This window comes from Malus sylvestris, chromosome 8 (assembly GCF_916048215.2).
Source record: "Malus sylvestris chromosome 8, drMalSylv7.2, whole genome shotgun sequence".
In the NCBI taxonomy this organism is placed as follows: Eukaryota; Viridiplantae; Streptophyta; class Magnoliopsida; order Rosales; family Rosaceae; genus Malus; species Malus sylvestris.
In genome coordinates this window covers 21,031,995-21,049,799 of record NC_062267.1, presented here as the reverse complement: position 1 = coordinate 21,049,799, position 17,805 = coordinate 21,031,995, and the positions used below count along the sequence as shown (strand labels likewise).

General features: G+C 32.6%; 1 long non-coding RNA gene and 1 pseudogene across 1 annotated transcript; one reads left to right on the top strand and one right to left on the bottom strand.

Annotated features, from left to right (window-relative positions):
- Positions 1–2,861: 2,861 nt before the first annotated feature.
- LOC126633234 (uncharacterized) lies at positions 2,862–5,135 on the top strand. The gene is made up of 3 exons (XR_007626992.1): positions 2,862–3,082; positions 4,084–4,191; positions 4,891–5,135. It is a non-coding gene; the product is annotated as an uncharacterized LOC126633234 (long non-coding RNA).
- Positions 5,136–12,775: 7,640 nt separating this feature from the next.
- Positions 12,776–17,712, bottom strand: LOC126631602 (agamous-like MADS-box protein AGL104; annotated as a pseudogene).
- Positions 17,713–17,805: the final 93 nt, after the last annotated feature.

Genomic DNA, 17,805 nt, shown 5'->3' with positions numbered 1-17,805 from the left:
TCTGAGGTAGGATATTGTTTGACAGTGCTCATCCCACTCATGAGAGAACAATTTGTACGGTACGAATTCACCACTGTAACAGTAACTTTCTGGACCAATGATACAAGAATATGTGGAGAAATAATGATCGATGCTCATAACACAAAAACAAGTAAAAAAAAGTTCATACACATTCGTATATTATTAATATGTGACGTCATATGATGGTGCATTAATACCCAGCAAGTCCTAACAAAAAACAAAAGGAGAGGACAAAAGAAAAGAAAGATTATAGGTTGGCGGAGAAGTTTTATTTTTTTTATTTTAATTGTTTTTTAAAATTCTTTTCTTTTAGTGAAAAAAGTATTTAAACTGGAGACGGGGGCCCATGAAATAGATCTGGCACACTTTTTGACAGAAGGGATACTTTGACATTGCTCAGATGGAGGCAAAGGCCAGCCACTTAAACCGATATTACCAAAGAAAATACTTTAGAAAAGAAAAGAAAAGAAACCAAATCTAATAAGAACGATTATCTGCGATATATCTCATAATTTAATAAAATCTTTCAAAAATCATTTTCTAATTGAATCACAACTCATTGCAAAATACACATCAAAGAGTAAAAAACTAGAAATTAAATAGTCAATGCAAAGAGTGACCAAAATTTGAAAAAATCATGTTTGATTTTCCCGATTTTCAGAATGCAAAAGATGACAAGATTTTGAAGGAAATAAATAAATAAAAATCAGTGGCTATGTGACTGTTTGGGGACAGAGAAACAACTCTCTCTCTCTCTCTCTCGTTTTCATAAACTTTACTTTTGGACAACATCTACATGTAGCTGCCTGCTATCTGAAATCCTTGAAATGGATAACAAAAACTTTACATTAAAGAGAATCCAAGAAATCAAATAGATTGAATCAATCGTGCAAAAAACACCAAATCAAACCAACCCAAATAGTAATACAAATTTCAATTGGTAGTTTTTATTTTGTTTAATTTTGTATGAGATTCTTGTGAATTACCTCGGAATATAGCTTCACACTCCAAAGATTTCTGCATGATAAAATGGACAATCTTTATCAGTATATGGTCAATTCAATTTTGTGATGTATATCTAAAAATGTGAAATTAGACATGAAAAATTCAAACAAAATTACACAAAAATAAAATAGATGTACTGGTGGTACTCTGGCCTAGGGCATGCAGTAACCTTCTAGCTATAGGAGAAAGGGAAGAATGATGGGGATGGTGACTGATTAAGGAGTGAAAGGGAAAGTGAATACCTCTAGCTAGTTGTTAAACGGGAAGACAAGCACAATATAAAATTCATTAGTTGTTTGTATCCTCAGATGGGTGAGAGCTATAGCTTATTTATAGCCAAACAAACCATTATGTGTCACAAAAATAAAGGAGGTTTGCTGGTAAATTTTTTTTTAAACATTTTCCGAACTCAGAAAATAAAATTAAGTGTGACATATTTTCATTTTCTAATCTGGTAATTAGTGGGAGGCTTATCTTTAAGACACTAAAAATGTTACAAAGAACACACTTTTTTTTTTTGGATTTCGCGCGATAAAAGTGTTTTGATATATGACTATTTGTGCATAAATTTTTATTTTCAAAATGGTGCATTTCGCGCGCTTTATACTGCTTATGTATACACTACATGTAAAATTTACCGGGAATATGGAGTACTAAATAAACATAGTGGAAATAGCGCTTCTCTTTTTGAAACGTGTACGTAACTATCAGTTCAAATGATTGATTAACTTCAAATACTTACGCGTGTCCATAAACGTATATTTCTTTAGTCCATTAGTATGTCACATTGATCATGTACTTTCGATACTTATGCGTGTCAATTAACATTTTGTTTCCTCAACCTCATCCACAATTCATTATTATACTTGAGTTTTGTATGGAAAGTCTCATTTGTTAATTCACATAACATAAATTCCAATGGGATTAATTAATTGATGCTTAAGCACATATTTTCCACAATGTTATTTAATAACCATAATAAAGGAAATTCTCTTTTACATCACATTATGTGTATGCGTGTGGTTTGGGGGGTTTATTAGTGTAATGGTCCTGGAGGAGACTGAAACTTTTGCCATTGTTCTATCACGATGCATACTAGGTCTCATATAATTCTTTATCATGCTTAATTATTTGAATTTGGATAGGAAAGTGTTATTGGCACTCCAAAAATCTCATTCTACACTTCTCACAAGTGTATTTTTTTTTTCCAAATATAGAAAGTTTGGAGTGTAGAATGAGTTGGAGTGTTAATAACAATTCCCTTTGTATATAATATATATATGTATATATATATATATATAATTTCTTTAGTGATTTTTATAATGAGTAATTAGAAGATCAAATTTGTAAACCAAATGATATGTCACTAATAAAAAAAATTAATTTCCGTAGCATTACGTTTTTATAATTCCCCTAGGTAAATGAGTGAAAAGCACAAAGTTAACTTTGAAACTTTGTGTGGTAGTACAAAGCAAGACATTGAGTAAAAAACATTGGCCAATCCGGGTGTTTGCATGCATGTACAAGTGTAACCTTGGTTTCGGTGGACTTAATAAAAGTGCCGCTCAAGGCCAAAGGACGAAAGTGAACCACACGAGTTTCTTCACACCCTCCTTTTATTTTAAATTTGAAATCAATTAAAATGGCCAGATTGTGTAACTGAAAGCACTCAAGAGTCTTTTGCCACGCCATTGGCCCCGTAGCTTTTCCTTAAATATGCATGCATGGGAAATTTGTCTTCTAATTGTTCCCTTTTTTTACGTTTGTAACGAAGTTCTTGTACATAAAAATATGCCTTCTCCGGTCAACTTTAGTTCATTGGCCCACACGTGAAGGTTGTTCGTAGAAGATAAGGATGAGTTATATCGCAAAAAAAATTAACTGGATCGAAGAAAAAAATGGTACACAAAATCTAATACGATATTCATTAAATTTAGTGACTTAATAAGATTTCTCCATTAAGTGTTCATACTTTGAATGAGGCACAAATGGTAACCATGCAAACTTTCTTTTTCAACCATCCACTATATGCAATACATCATCTGTTATAAATGAGGTTTGTCACAAATGGTAACCATGCGTTTCTATATTTTTTTTAACTTTGTGATCCGCTTAATACCAACTCTGAATTCGATTCACTATTATTTTTATCCTTTTTTTTTTTAATCTTTAGATTGTGTGTTCTTGTGGGAGCTGGTGTTTATAGCACACCATGTGTTTGATAAAACTCCTCATAAGCTCTGCTTCTATTTTTTATCATTGCCTGCAATAGTTTATATAGTGTGCCCTTATGCAGAGTAGAGGGATGTTGAAGATATTGATTTGTGTTGTGGTACTTGAGTAATAACAATTATTTTTGTGTACATGAGTCAAGGTTCGAACGGGTCTTAAAATATGGTAAATTAAAACATGTTCGGGTTGCACCTTATTCGTACCAACTAAAATATCATTCAAAAGTAGCACATGAACAAGTACGGAGTAAAACACGAAAAGCTAAGAAATTCTTTTCACTAAAAATCTTCAGTAACAAAACTAATGTAGAAGTACAATGGGTCATATCTTTCCCAGTTCTTGTGAATTCCTGTGTAATCTGTCATATATGTCGTAAATTATTATCAAGATATACATGTTACAAAATTCAGTGTGGTCCGTTACCCCTCGGTGCGAGGGGAAACAATTGATGAACTCTCAAGCCGTAGATCCTAAGGTAAACTTACAAAGAAACAATAAGATTTTAGGTTCAAAGAATGGATGAAGCTGTAAAAGAACCAAGTCTTCTAGGTATTTGAGGTCCGCATACTCTTAAACGCTATTGTAGTCGATCTCCTAATTGTTTCTGAGGCTGTATATAGTTCAGAGTCCAGAGGTTGTGTTAGTTTCTGTTATGGCATTTCCCTATCTTATTTGCTACACTTTAACGAGTGATTATGATATTTCACTAAATAATTTAGCCTTGTTTTTTGCTGCTTTGTAAATGGCAATAATTTTATTCACTATTACCTTTTGCGTTTGTATGAATGATTTTTTTACCGAAATCGACTAAGTTTTAAAATTTAGGAATCGGTAGTTCATCGCAAATGAGCAGAGCAGCAGCCACAGAGGTACTAGGTAGACGAAGCAAGTTCGAATTATCAAGCTGCCCTTCTTATTGTCCCAAGGCAGTTGGTATGTAAATGTTGTTGAGATTGATTATTCATTTGATTTGGTTATAAATGCAAAGACAGTCTTGGTTTTGTTCATTAAATTTTCTGTCTTCAAATCATGCTATGTGAATACTGATTTGTTGTTTGTTAAATGTTAAAGTTGCTTTTAAATGTCAATCCTAATTCGTATTAATATGGATTTAGTCCGACTTAAATTTATTGATTTTCCTAATTATTTGGTTCATATATTGGTTGGATTTGTCATCTTCTTCATTTTTTTGTTTTCTGGTTGTCTTTGGTTTGGTCGGAAGTGAAAAATTGTTGATTAATCCATTAAGGTTGTGTTAGGACAATATATCCTTGAGGACTCGAAAGAATGACATTTTTGTGATTCAAAGGAAGGATATCGAACTCAGTGAAAGCAAAAAAGTTCAGAAATATTAATCTATGGTGTTATAGTTAAGGAACCGGAGTGTTTATCTTCATCTTAATTTATAAGTTTTCTTTGTGCATAATTTAGATTTTGCACTTGAAGGGAGACAGAAAGGACTATGACTTTGTGAAATCCAGTCTTTCATAATGTTGTTTACGTTATAACTTGTAAGTGGTGCGCGTAGTCTTACATTTAGCCTCTGCAATTTGAATTTGCCGCAGTAGAATAAAGTTCTTGGTTACTGTAGCTTACTGTTCTCCTTTATAATTTGTACTTGATAATTTTCAGGACGAGAGGCAGAAGAAGTTGTGCCGATTATTGATATAACTAAGAGGAAAGAAGTATATAAAGTTGCTGCTATTTTGTTCTTAGAACCTGGTCGTCTCTTCCTTATCAGGTATTTTATTATTCATCCTTCCCTAAATGGTATTAGCATGTAGCATATTGTTAAATAATATATACTAAATCCAAATTGGGACTTATAATTTTCTCTTTAAAGCAAAGGTACTTATAATCAAAATCCAAATTGGGTATTTATTTTGACCAATTATCTGCTAGCGATATGCTTGATAGCTGTGATTGATTCCCTTAGCAAGGATAACTTGTTTGTTTGCATAATTAGTTTCATTAGAAAGCATACACTGATTGTTGCTGAGATATTTTTTTTTTCTCCACGCCAAACTGTTTTGAATTTGAGTTGGCCAAAATCTAACTTATGATTTAGAGAGTTGGAGTGACTTGAATTTGATTATGAGTTGGCCAAAATCTCACTCATGTGTACAGGTTTCTATTCAATAATCACCCTTGTAAAGAATAAACCAAATTCACTTGATTGGACGTTCATAAAACTTAGGTTCCCATTTCTTAGGAACATGCTTTAAAATTTAGATAGAGGACTTGAAAATGACTAGACCAATACATCTGAGAGTCATGCGAAAGTAGAAAATTTGTTGTAGCTTCATTTGTAGTGCTTTGAGTAGTTCATTGTTAGTGCTCGTTTTCCTCATTTTTACCATTGAGTCTAAAGTCCCTACAACTTTGAAAGTCCCTCATCCAAAACATGGAGTAAGTAGTCTTATATAATCAAATAAGTAAACGACCAATAGTCATGGTACATATCAGAAAATTTCATTTCTTAGATTGGTTTGAGAGTATATTATTAGTTGTTATTTTCATGCAAGTTATATGTTTTGTTCTAATATCAATTAATATAACTATTTTAGAATGGATATATCTTGGATGTCTATGGATAGAAGATCACAAATGTATTCCGAAGGGGTTGAAAACTTTTTGAATTATGTGGTGCTTCATGCTACTAATATTTAACTACATACGTTGTCTGTGCCTAAAATGTGGTAACATTAAATCAAGGACGGTTAAAGAGATAAGAGAGGATCTCTGTTTCAATGGTATAGATCAAAGTTATTGTACATGGTATTGGCATGGAGAAATTGTTTCAGATAATAAGAATGAGAAAATGAGTAACCGGGAAGAAATAGTTGAAGATAACACTATCGGCCGGGATGGTGGAAGCAACTTATGATCATTTTGTTTCAAATCCTGAACAATTTGAAAAGTTGTTAGAGGATGCAGAGAAACCTGTATACCCTGTTTCAAACTTCACGAAGTTATCAACCTTGGTCAGATTGTACAAAATAAAGTAAAGAATGGGTGTAGTGATAAAATATTTGCATATTTACTAGAATTTTTAGGAGTATTGCTCCCAGAGAAGAATGAAATACCCCCCCCCCCTCTATGTATGAAGCCAACAAAAAAAAAAAAAAACTTGTTTTCTCTCGGAATTGAGTACAAAAAAAATCATGCATGCCCCAGTGATTGCATCCTATACCGGAAATCATTTAGATGCAACTGCATGTCCTACATGTGGTTTTTCTAGATGGAAGGTTAATAGATGTTCTGGAGAGCCTAGTAGGGGGTACCTGCAAAGGTATGGTATTTTCCCCTTATTCCAAGATTTCAAAGAATGTTGCCACTCAGTACTATGAACTTGTAGTATTCCTCTTCACTTGAAAGTGAGAGATCTTAGGTTCGAATCTCATAGATGACGAATTCGATATCAAATTAGGTTGCCCATTATGTGGCTTAGTCGAACTCCTCCTCCTCTTAATGTAAAAATGTCGATGTACTATAAAAAAAATAAAATTCAAAGAATGTTTTATAATAACAAGACAGCAAAGAATTTGATATGGCATGCCCATGATAAAGAAGTTGATGGTAAGTTGGGTCATCCGGCTAACTCTCCCTCATGGAAGCTTGTTGACCACATGGTCAAAATTTGGTGGTGGCTTAAGAAATCTCCAACTAGCAATTTCAACAGATGGGATTAATCCCCATAACGCATTAAGCAGTAGATATCGTTGTTGGCCAGTGATTATGCTCATTTACAACCTTCCACCATGGTGATGCATGAAGCGAAAATTTATGATGTTATCACTGTTGATATTTTTCCCTAAGCAACTAGGTAATGATATCGACGTTTATATGGGACCATTTGTTGATGACTTGAAAACTCTATGGGAGGTTGGTGTTGAAACTTATGATGCATACAATAAGGAGATCTTTATGTTAAAGGTTGTGTTATTATGGACCATCAATGACTTTCCTGTTTACGGAAACTTATATGGGTATAGTGTGAAAGGATACTCTAGATGCCCTATATATGGTGATAGAACATCTTCTAAATGGATAAATTTAGTGAGAAAGGTAATCATTACTGGTCATAGAAGATTCCTACCACAAAATCATCATTACCTACAACAACAAAAAAAACATTTGACGGTAGTCTAGAGTTTGGGTCAGCTCCATCTCCGTTAGTGGGGAAGAAATATTGCACGAAGTTGAAGCAATCAAAATATCATGGGGTAAGAAGAAGTAGATCTCCCATCAATAAACAAAAAGAAAAGAAATATTATGTCAAAAAACAGAAAGCTTCTTGGAAAAAGGAAGGTGAGGAGTCAAACAACAAACACAAAAGAAACAAATAAAAAGGCAAAAGATATTGATAAAAAGGCTGATATTCAAACTCGCTGGAAAAAGAAGTCAATCTTTTTTTATTTACCATATTGGAAGTCACTGCATATTCGACATTATTTAGATGTGATGCATATTGAGAAAAATGTTTGTGAGGGTATCTATGGTACATTACTTAACATTCCTGCAAAAACAAAGGATGGTGTAGCAACTCAGAATGATCTAATTGTTTTGGGTCTATCTACAAATTTGGCACCAGAACATGGAAATAACAGAATATTTCTTCCCCCAGCACCTTATACATTATCTAAGGATGAGAAGATTTCAGTTTGCAAAGCATTGTCCGAACTCAAGGTCTCATCTAGATATTCTTCAAATTTCAGAAACCTTGTGTCAATGGAGGAGCTGAAACTGTTTAATTTTAAATCTCATGATTGTCAGATACTTATGCAGCAACTACTTCCCGTGGCACTTTGTGCAGTACTGCCAAAGCATGTAAGATATGTTATCACTAGATATTGTCTATTCTTTAGTCACTTATGCAGCAAAACAGTGGACGTTTTAAGGTTAGATGAAACACAAAGTAAGTTGGTGATTACTTTGTGCTTGCTTGAAAAGATTTTTCCACCTTCTTTTTTGATATAATGGTCCATCTCATAGTGCACTTGGTTAGGGAAGTTCGTTTATGTGGACAGGTTTATTTTCGTTGGAAATATTAAAGGGTTATGTGAGAAATATATATTGTCCAGAGGGTTGTATGGTTGAATGTTACATTGCAGAAAAAGCAATAGAAGTTTGTAGCGAGTATTTATCAAGAAAAAACCCAGTTGGAATCCCGTTGAAGATTCGTTCACATCATAAAGATGTTGGCTATCTATTATCGGCTGGAATTTTTTTTAAGGAGGATAAAAAGTATTGGCAGCAAGCATATCACTATGTCTTGGATAACACATCGGAAGTGGAACCTTATATCAAGTAAGTTCAGCCACTCATACTCATTTATATAGTTTAACTCATCATTGTTTTATCATTTACTTACAACATTTCATATCCTTTTGACTAACTCAATGTAACCTAATTAAAAAAACTATCAGGGAGCATAAGAAATCCTTGACTAAGGAACACCACAAAAAATCATAATATTTGAAGTGGCTTCAGGATCAACATAATCAAACTTTCATTTATTGGCTGCAGAAAAGGTATTAAACTTGCATTGCACTTATGTTTTAACATTTTTGTTTATGAACTCAAACTAATTATGCAAACATATACAGATTGAGGATGAGTTTAATGTCCCTAATAATCACATATTAGAAACCCTGAGATGGATAGCACATGGCCCTCAAGCTAAAGTAACAAAATATTCTGGATATTCTGTTAATGGTTGTAATTTTCACACCAAGTCTCGTGATGATTCACAAGTCGCTCAAAACAGTGGAGTAAGCTTTAGTGGTCAATACAATGCAAATTTCAAGCGCTAAGGATAAGAATCCTATTATCGCATATATGAATTTTTATAATGTGATTCAAGAGATATGGAAACTTAATTATAACGCATTCACACGTGTAGTGTTTAAATGTGATTGTGTTGAAAAAAAAAGTGGCATCAGATTAGAAGAGTTTGGGATCAAAATAATTTACCTCAACAAAATTGGACACAAGTCAGATAGTTTTGTTTTAGCTAGTCAAGTGAAGCAAATATTTTACATTGCAGATCCAGAGGGTTCAATGTGGTCGGTTGTACTGCCAAGGCCTTAGTATGATTGGCTACATGATGATGGGCTAGGAGATACTATAATTGAATGTGAATGTCTTACTACTAAATTGCTACCCGTTGAGTCATTTGATGTACTAACTGCGGAGTCTGATGACATCTACATGTAGGATGACTACGAAGGCATTTGGGTTGAAAATACATAGTCATATCATTCAGAAGAATATATACTATATTTCATATGTTATTGAATGCTATGTTGAGTGCATATTTTTAAATTACATTAGGACTTTATATTTTCTCCATACTATTGGATTTATCTTGTTTAGTTGTGACTTATTTGTAAGGCTTAATTTATCTAGATATTATTAGGCTAAGATGAAGTATGATGATAATCTTTGTGGAAATGTGAGTTGAATTCATATTAAGTTTTGTCATTTTGTAGAATGGCCAATTGCCCTATTTCTTTATTTTTCTTTCTTCCTCAACCAAATACTGGCATGAGCCTATCCGTTTAAGGTTCATTCAAGGAACCAAACATCACCTTTAAGGTTCTTTATTTTTCTTTCTTTCTCATCTTACTAATTTGATCATTGTCTTGATTTAATATGAATCTTGAAGAATATCTTGACGAAATGACAGATTTAGAAGAAGATGACCAAGATTTGGTAACAAGGAAACCAAGAGGTGCAACTCAATTGCAAGACATACTGCAACGTAGAAGTGATGGGGATTGGTTGATAGTAAGGGACAATCGTGTGGATTTGAGGGGCAAAACTAGCTAGTTTTATTGGCCTTATAGGGCGTACCACAGTTCCAACTTGGAAAGAAGTGGAGTCATCTTATAAAATAAAATAAAATAAAATATTTGAGACATCGTTCAGGTATGTCTCTAAAAATTAAACAAAAAAAAAGCTTTTACATCTGTTAGTATTCATTCTTAAATTTTTTTTGAACAAATAGTATTCATTCTTAATCCTGATGTGATGTTAATTTTGTACAGTTCACTTGGTTAAAAAATTGATACAAAATAAATAAATAAATAAATAACCCTTCTTGCTCCGTAAATACAGTTTACCCACACTACATCACAATTCAATTAATTTAAAAATTATTGCTCATGACCCACACAACCCATGAATAGTGAACCATGGCCATGACCTATAGCTCATTATATGTGGAGTATGGCTTGTCACTTACTATTTACTGAAAGCATCAAAGAGTTCAACCATCTTCACTAAATCACATGCATGAAAATCAAAACATTGTATCTATTAGCATACTTACCAAAGGAAGATTTTTCGTTGATCTTAAGGGTCTGGATGGATTTAGATTTTCAAATACATTTGGTTAATTTGACTATAAAATGTCAAATAATTGACTTTTTGAAAGTAATGACCAGTTTCTATTATGCATTTGTATAAATCATTTATAGTACATTCAAATAGTAAGCACATGTTTTGAAGAGTGCTGCATAGACGTGGCGAACGTTCAAGCGTAATCTAACATGTGAGTACATATTAAAGTTCAAGGATCAACCTAAAGTCATAAAGAAACCACCAAAAATCTATGATTTCATTCGTTAGTTAGTATGAGATGAATTTGTGAGGTCGAGATTAACTGAGAAGCATATGGTACTTATATATAATTTCAAAATTATTTTAGAAGCATCTGGTATATATTATGTTTTGCTATTATTAAAGACTAATTATTGGATTGCATTTGATAGAAAAATCCATTAAGAACAGTTGAGGAGACGAGCTAATCATAAGTACCCTCATCGACTTTCTAGAAAAGGCTATGCAAGATTGGAAGAACAAACAGTAATGTCCTGTTACTTTTATATTCATTTAATTATTATACAAATCAAAACTATCTTATCTAATTTTGATACGTTCATCCAAATAGAAATCAGCTTACGGAATCACTGCTGACATTGACCGATCAGTGCTTTGGAAGTTTGGGCATATTGATAAAAAGGGAAACTATACTAATGAGATGGTGAAAGAACGCACTGATAAAATAGTAAGTTTTATGTGTAAGGTTAGGAAAGATACTTAATTGATATATTTCATACTGACGCCATCTGTTATAGGATGAAGTAACTAAGATTGTTAAAGATGAGACTTTACCAATATCTGGAAGCAATGATAAATTGACTTGCATTGGAAACACCTGAATATTCAGGTAGTGTAAGAGGTGTTGGAACTGTCGTTAGTCATAAGACGTACTTCAAGACTCCAATGTGCAAAACTCAATCGAGTCAACAACAAATGATTCAAACACATTTGGAGTAGCAAAGTATACACATTGAGGAGTTAAATAAGAAATTCAATTTGATTTCTTCTTTGTTAACTCTAGATCAGTTGAGTAAGTTACAAGAGTTGGTCCAATCTAATGTGGTGCAGTCCAATCGTATTTATGGGAAAGCTTATTGCATAGCAAGGAAAGAAAAAAAAAATGAAACATATACTGATAAAGTGAAACAGGGTGATCTGGTGGAAATCATGTCTAAGAAGAGAGCGAAACATGACGATGTGGCAAAAATCATGTTTAAGAAAATAGCAAAACAAAAGGATAGCAAGAATACTAAAACCAATAAGATTAAAGCTATGAAGGTATGTACTAGTCATTGCAAGTTTGGTTGTTCTTAACTATAATTAGTAGCAATGTTAATTTAAGTTTACTTTTCTTAGGTCAAGCAAAATGATATGGAGGAAATATCTTATTTGAACATCATGGAAAAGATAGACAAAATTGCAAATTCAAACGAAAAAGAAGGTGATATCAACAAGCATTTCAAGGTACAAAGTCATTGCAATATTTGTTCTTCTTGGCTATATTAAGTAGCAATTATTAATTTAATTTAATTTTCTAAGGTAAAACAAAGTGATCAACAGAACATATGTGATGTGAACATCAATGAAAAGAAGAACAAAACTGCAAATTCTTTGAAAAAAAATATCTGATATCAAGAAGGTACATGCCTTTTATGTCTTTCCTATTTATGCTATAATCCTAACAATAGTTGATTTATTAATGAAATATTTTTCTTTAAGGTACAACAATTTAAGCTCGCTATAGACACTACTAGGAACATTGTTGCATATGGATCAGTTATCCCATTAGACGGGCCAATACATGGAGTTCCACTAGGGCCTATGAATCTATGTGTTTCTATTGATGTAGCAATTAAAGAATATGTTCTTCACCCAATACCTAGTTGTGAAACTATGAATATCAAACAAACAATTGAGAGTCACGTAGCTTGGCCACGAAATCTTGTTGTGACAAAAGATGAGGTATTACAATGTGAATTTCTAACAAATATGTGGAAAAAAATTATATATGTCTGATTTCACTATATTAATGTATCTATGCAAAGCCGAGAACGAATCCCCCCTCAAACAAAGATCCCAAAAACAACCTTTTGATTTGTGTTCACCTATGCTTATAGCTCAAAACATGTATAAGGATGTTGCCGTACCTATTATCATGGAATCTCATCCATCAGAAATACAATTTCATGATTACAAACAAACAGAAAGACAATACAAAACTTACTCCACATAACCACATCTAATCAAATGAAAAGATAACGTTCATGCAAAACATTGCATCGCTTTAACAGATTTTCAGTAGCCGCTGGCCGTAGCTAAATTATCCTCGTTACATGTTTTGCTAATTACATCAGCTAATTAAAGTTAATATATCTGGAGTAACAATCATGAACTTTGTGCATTTTTTGCTTTGGTATTATGTCAATGTCCATTAAGCTGAGGAACTTTGTTTTCATGATTATAATCTGCAGCTTCATTGTAAGCTTGTACACTGGAGCTGCTAACTGGGATCTCCACCTGCTCATGTGGCATTATTTCTGCCATGTTGGAGCCTACCATCGAATGCTGCTTAATTGCATCAGAATTCAGATTAAGTCACTTAATTAGCATTTGAATTGTATAATCCCAATTCACATCAAAAATATAAATTCATGACTCGCAATAAAAATCACAAGAGGAGTACTTGGGCTGGAATTTCAAACATATCAACCAATCAAATACTTTAAGTTGTCATGATTCACAGTGTGGTAAAACGTTATGTTGGTGAACGATATGATTAATGTGTCAAAGTGAATCATAACCGTATATTGATTATGATTTAACCATATTTGAATGTGAAATCATGTTCACTGTTTGTTAACGTACATATAAATTCACTATCACATAAATCATAAACGTGGTAGGAACTTTTCTCTAATTCGGCAGTCATATTAGATTGTAATTTGTGAATACGAATCATTGGTTAGGTCAAATTATGTCTAAAAACCTAAATATGTCATCATGATTCACAGTTTGGTTAAAAAGAAATTTTTGTCAAACAATCAAGTATATATTTTGAAGTTGACTGTAACCTATGGCTAAGTAGAATTATGTTTTAAAGTACAAAATAAAATAAAATCTCATCAAACAATCAAGTATATATGTTGAAGTTGTCAGACTATGAATTTAAAATTTGATTAAATAGAATCATGTTTGTTAAAAAAAACAAACAAATCATGTTTGAAACAATCTAGTAATTAGGTGATTAACCGTATACTTTGGCATTCCTACTGAGATTGAAAGATGAATACATAGAATGCATGTAGAAGGTTGAACTAAACCTGATATTGTGGCAACAAGGTTGGAGAAATGAGGGTGGAGGGGTGTCCTGATGAAGTAGTGTAAGCCTGAGGCCAAGATGAAAGTTCTCCATCACTAGCATTTGTGACACTCACATGACACTGTGATATGGTACTTGGATCTGCATTCGAACTTGGTCCTTGTGAAAATGGATCATACAGTGTCGATGACAAATTCCTATATTTAAAAGACAATATCGTAAAAACTTTCAATAAACTTTTTTTTTTTTGTATATAAATTAAAGAATAAAATGGATAGCTACATTTTACACCCTTTAAATTTGGAGTGATTTTCAAAATGAGACACAAAATTTTAGTTTCACATATTACACTGTGATTAGGTTGACATTTAAGCAGCATTTGCACCGCATTGACAAAAAAAAATTTAATAGATGATTAGACTTTCAGATATAAAGAATGTATAAGTTGATATAATTTCAAAACCTCAAACTGCAATATAAGAAATTAAATCTTCATGACCAATTTTGAAATCCATCTCAAACTCAAACGGTGTAAAATACAATTAGCTCAAGAAATATAGTTAAGTAGGTACCTAAGTTGATGCTCTAAGGGAGCATATGCATCGTAAATTTAGGCTTGGTTGTGACCAGCGCAAGACAACCAACCTGCCACCTCATTCTCGAAGGAGCCTGGCAACACTTGCTGTGCATGCATACATAAAATTATCAAGATTATGCTAACCTCTCAATTAAAAATCTAACTTCTTTTTAATTTTTAATTTTAATGTATCTAAGTACATGCTGAATGACATTCCTTTTTTGTTTTGTTACCTGTATTCCTGAGGGATCATAGGAAGATAGATGATTGCTCAACAAATATTCCTGAAATTTGAAAATATAGATCATACTTGATGTTCTCTTACTCATAAGAAACCAGATAAAAAAAATTAATTAATTAAGTGGGGTGTCTCAAACCTTTCTCTGCATAACACTCGTCAACGTGTCCATTAGGCATTTCTCACAGGATTCAATCTCTGCCGTAGATGTCATTTTTAGTGGATCTGGCTCATATATCCTATATACATTTAACATTCATCAAATATAAATTGATATAGCTTAAAAAGAAAGACGAAGCTCACTGACAAATAACTGAGAGCGTAAATAGCATTTTCGATTTTCTTTTCTTTTCTCAAATCTAGTCAGTGGACACATTTATCATATTCATATATAGTTTGCGGGTTCTTTTTTATCTTTTACCTTATCTGCTCCTCAGCCATTTGAAGTTGTTGATGTAGCCCACCAATTTCCTGTTGAAGTTCCTGCAGGGAAGTGAAATTTAACCATGTCAAGGTCCCGACGAAAAAAAATAACCATGTAACCGTAAGCAAAAATTGGATTATGTACAACAGGTTTTTTTTTTTTCTTTTTAATTTAAAAATTGAAAGTAATTATCAAACAAAATTTTAGTATTCAGTTTTCAGAAAGTAAAAACCTAAAAATTAAAAATTAAAAAAAAAAAATTATAATCGTCTTATGTCCCCTCGGATATTGATATTGCCAGATAGCTTACAAAAACAACCTCACAAAAGGTAACAAAGTTTATACCTCAATTTCAGAGCTAACAGCAGTAGGACTACCCCCAGTCGAAGTAATCGGAGTTGACATCATACAAGGAAGAAACAAACAAAATCAATAAACTAATTTATAGCAGACAAAATTACTTGAAGGAATAAGGAAATGTTTTTTAAATTTGTTTTTTTCTTGAACTTTACTAATTTTAGAAGGTTGAGAACAAATTGAGTTCTAATAACATGTAAGCAGAAGAGGAAAACAAACTTGGCAAGTTGTACAGCAATATCATTTTCACTTCTTAGTTGCTGAAGGACCCTTAGCAAATACTGCAGGAAAAAAAAAAAAAAAAAAAACGACATCGTATACGTATGCCTTCATTTAATTTTCTTTTGAAAAATTAATATGAAAAACCACAAGATAAAATTATTGGGGTACATTGCTAGATATCATGCATCTGACCTCTTTGTTTTGAAGATCGCTGCAAAAAAGACAATGAGCAAATTATTTGACAAATTCGAGAACAAAAAAAATCAAAGGTTTAATAAAATGATGAACTTTGAGACTGATAATTCTATAGGGACCAAGAGCATACGGGTGTCTGTTGTGATCAGGAAAAATTATAGCGCTGCGAAAATAAGAAAACAAAGGTATAATCAAATAGCTGACCAATGGACAAAATTCCAAATCATCCATTCTCTTTTTTTTATTTAGTAATAAATATAGGGAGCTGCTATAAACACACTCATCTCAACTTCTGGTAATCAAATCGAATGAATTGAAACTACCAAATGACAAAAATTAAATGAAAGTGTGTTAATGATAAAAAAAAGAGAGTGTGTGTATAACATCACACTAAATATAAAGTAATTCGAGTTTAAGCACACATACTGCTCTCTTTCTTGGTCGGGGAGATTAATGTAGCGAGTGAACACATCCTCAATCCTGATTTCACAATAACATTTTTATCAGAACAGATAATTTGAATTGAATTATAATTAATAAACCCAAACCAATAGGAAAAAGAGAAATAAAAATGATAAACCCGTTCAATATATGATTAAATAGCAATGAAACATCTATACTCTAATGTGGAACTAGTCAACAGGAGGTTGTTTGGATAATCACACTTAGGGAATGAACCAAAAAAATGCGAAATGATTTTTGCCTTTTAAGAGTTTTTTTCTTTCAATTGAATACTTTTTAAGGGATTTGTATTCTCTGCATGTTTTCTTGTATAGTATTGCAACAAAAAAACATACAGAGGCTCCTGAATCCTTTTTAAAAGCTTAATTTGAACACAATTTCCATTTGCTAAACAAGAACATGCTTTGTTTGAATATATAAATACGTGATTGGCTATAAACATACATAAATAACAGATTAATTATTTTAATACGCGTGCACGATTGTCATTAGCATTTAATTTCTCCCTAATTAGAGATGCAAAGGATGTTCAATCATTGTGGTCAATGATCCTATTCCCCAGGCTTATGTTAATACAGGTGCAAATACCAGAAAAAATATGGATGTGTAGAAACCATGCCACTTCTTAGAATGATTTTGAAGACTATTCTCTTCTATCACAACATTAATCACATAGTAAAGATTATGAAAATCCGAAAATGCATGTTGAGTTCAATTTAAGTGTACAATTCTCAACAATTTCTCATATATATTCATCACTTTCTCTATTTAAAAGAACATGAATCTTTTAAATGTTACATGCAAATTTAAAACAACTGCAACACATACATCCTTCTTAAACGAATGAAAACATATAAAAAATGAGAAATTGTGGATAGTAGAACCTTCTTTTGCCGGAAAAATGGCTAAGGCGACCGGAGGGAGAGAACATGATAAGAGCAATGTCAATATCGCAAAGGATGGAAAGCTCATAAGCTTTCTTAATGTGTCCATTTCTACGCTTTGAGAATGTAACTTGTCGATTAGTGTTGTTTTCTATTCTCTTGATCTCCAACTTAACACGACCCATCTTGATCTAGCATGCGTCTAAATCTATGAGGGGAATGAAAAAAAAGAAAAAAAAAATCTAAGAGAAGTTGTTTTAAGAAGGAAAATTGTGAAGTGTATCGTCTAATTCCTATATACGAACAATGCATGAAAAGAAGCAGCTTAAAAGAAGGGTGGTTGGGTACGAGAGAGGGAGAAAGAGGGAGAGGGGAATATGGTTATAAATTTGTGGGAGGAGAGATAGGACGACATAGATCGAGAGATCAAAGGATTGGACGGTCAATATACTAATGGAATGATCATTGGTTTATTGTAAT